We start from the raw sequence: 2316 nt of genomic DNA on the forward strand, positions 1-2316 counted from the left end.
CCTGTCACTCCTGACTTGATACAAAAGACTGCAACATCTTTAGGAATGACTCAAAGGGAGAACACACAGCTAGGGTGCTGACTCTATTTCCTGCAACTCAATTCTTTCCTGCTTTCACCAAGGGAGTGCCACTGTCCTGTTCTGTGACTCAGTTTCCCCTTCCAAGCCTCCAGAATTACACACAGCACAGGGTGTGGAGACCTTGTGGGCCTGGCAGGCTTCTGGCAGTGACATAAAGAACCCAGGGTAGGGGTGCTTTTGTCCCCCCCGCAAGCTGGGTAGGTGCTGTCAGAGACCTTCTCATCAGGGAGCCTCCTAAGAAACCCATTTGGATAAAAGGTCTCCACACCCACCTGGAGGGGAAGTGGAGAGTTACTCCCAGCTGGGCATCAGCAAAACCCGAAGCTGGGACAGCCAGCCGGGAGGCAAGTCTTCACACCCCACCTCTTGCTGCACCCCGGTTCACCTCCAGAAGTGAAGCGTGAAAGCCGGTGAGGAGAGTGGAAGGGCCAGACCCTAACAACAGGGAGGCTGCCTTTTGATCACGAGGGCCATCTGAAGCCCCACAGCTCTCACAAGATGGGGGTGTGGGGGCAGGCCGTGTTGCTTACTTGTCCCCAGGGCCCCGAGCAGTGTAGGGCGCTGCGGATGGCGCGATGGTGGAGCCTCCCACGTCTCGCCTCCCCTCTCAGCAGCCGGGCGACGGGGCCCACTCAAGTATGGCCACCTGGTATGGGAGAACCCGGGCGCCCCTTCCCACCCAACCAGGGCTGGGGTGCACGGCCTCAGGCAGCCTGGCAAGCAGCCCCGGGGAGGGGCCCAAACTTTCCCCGGGCCCCACCCTCCGTCCTCCACCTCCTCCCCAGGCCGGGCGAAAGGAAACTGAGGCGGGAGGCCGGAGGCGCGGGCGCCGGGCGTGCCCCTGGCACAGTCCCCGGGAGGCGGCGGGCGGGCCTGCTCCGCCCCCGCGCTCGGCCCGTGCAATCCGGCGCCCGCGGGCGGGGCGGGGCCGCTGGCAGCACCGCCCCGAGGGGCCGGGGAGGGGGCGGTGGGAGGCGTGCGAGTGGTGGCCTCCCGGAGCGCCGGCCGGGGCGGAGCGGGGGCCCCCCATGCACTGCCCGGCCCGGGCCATGACCCCCGCTGCTCTCTCTTGCAGACTCGTCGCCCCGGCCCCCGGAGCCCGGCCACCGCCGCCGCCAGCACCCGGGCGGGCCCCGTGCATCCCGGGCGCGGCTCCGCAGTGAGCCCCCCAGGAAGCGGTGAGTGCCCCGTGCCGCGCGCGCCCCGCTGCCTGGCCCCGCGCTGCCCACCCACCCCTTCCAGAGCACGCCGCGCTCCCCGAGAGCCTCAGCCGACCAAGCGGCGTCCACGCCCCACCGGCTCCGGCGGCGGGAAGGGCGCGCCCGGGGAGGCCAGGGGGTTCCGGGGGGCGGTGGCGGACCCTCGCGAGCCTGGGCGTCCCCCCAACTTCTCGCAGGCTTTTCTGCGGGGAGGCGGATTTAGGGAAAGTTGGGCCCAGAGCTCAAGTTGGGCTGTATTGCAACTTACCCCGGGCGGGTGGGGGTGTGTCCGCGCGTAGACACCTCTGGCCCCCCACTCTCCACCCGACACCCCGCTCTGTCACGAGTTCCTCGGGAATGGGCCAGACCGCCATTCCCGAGAGCTGGAAAGGAACCCGGCCGGGGGTGGGGGCAGGAGGCCTCGAGAGGAACCATTTCCCCTCTATCGAGTATTTCAAACTATATTATTTATGAGGTGCCTCACTTAGGGGCCCCCTTGGCTCCCAGGGCATCAAAGCAGGTTTGCAACCGCAAAGGGCGACCAGTGTGAACCCACGCGCGACTTCTTCGGGCTGGCTGAGCTCAGCGGAACTGGGGGAGGCTCTCAAGAAGGGGGACCCGCAGCTCCGCTCGCCCGGCCGCGTGGAGTCGGGGTCAAGGGCGGTCGGACTCGGTCCGGAGGGGCCGGGCTGTTGGGCCGCGGTGGACCCGCGGGGAGAGTCAGTCTCTACTGGCCGAGCACCCGGTGGATCACAGGGGAAGGGGAGGTGGAAGGCACTTCTGAGAGAGTGGAGCCTTTGTGGCACGAGCGCCCCATCTTACAGACGAGGAAACTGAGGTTCAGAGAAGCAGAGCTGGATGGGCAGGCCCTGGCGTTTCTGCCCCACCCCCAGGAATCCCCTCGCGGGTCCCGCCCTTACCTGTCCAGGCCACACCCACCTTGGGTTCTTTGTCCCCACCCTGGGTACCGGTTCCTCCGGATGAATGGGTGGATGGATGGATGGATGGATGGATGGATGGATGGATGGATGGATGG

General features: G+C 67.0%; 1 protein-coding gene across 1 annotated transcript in view; it reads left to right on the forward strand.

Moving 5' to 3' along the window:
• The first annotated feature begins 1043 nt into the window (after positions 1-1043).
• Positions 1044-2316, forward strand: part of CUNH16orf74 (chromosome unknown C16orf74 homolog) — a 33073-nt gene continuing 31800 nt past the window's right edge. The window contains exon 1 of the mRNA XM_040633227.1: positions 1044-1259. The gene's annotated coding sequence lies outside the window, so the exon portion shown is untranslated. The remainder of the gene's footprint in view (positions 1260-2316) is intronic.

This window comes from Ursus maritimus, unplaced genomic scaffold (assembly GCF_017311325.1).
Source record: "Ursus maritimus isolate PB19 unplaced genomic scaffold, ASM1731132v1 scaffold_19, whole genome shotgun sequence".
In the NCBI taxonomy this organism is placed as follows: Eukaryota; Metazoa; Chordata; class Mammalia; order Carnivora; family Ursidae; genus Ursus; species Ursus maritimus.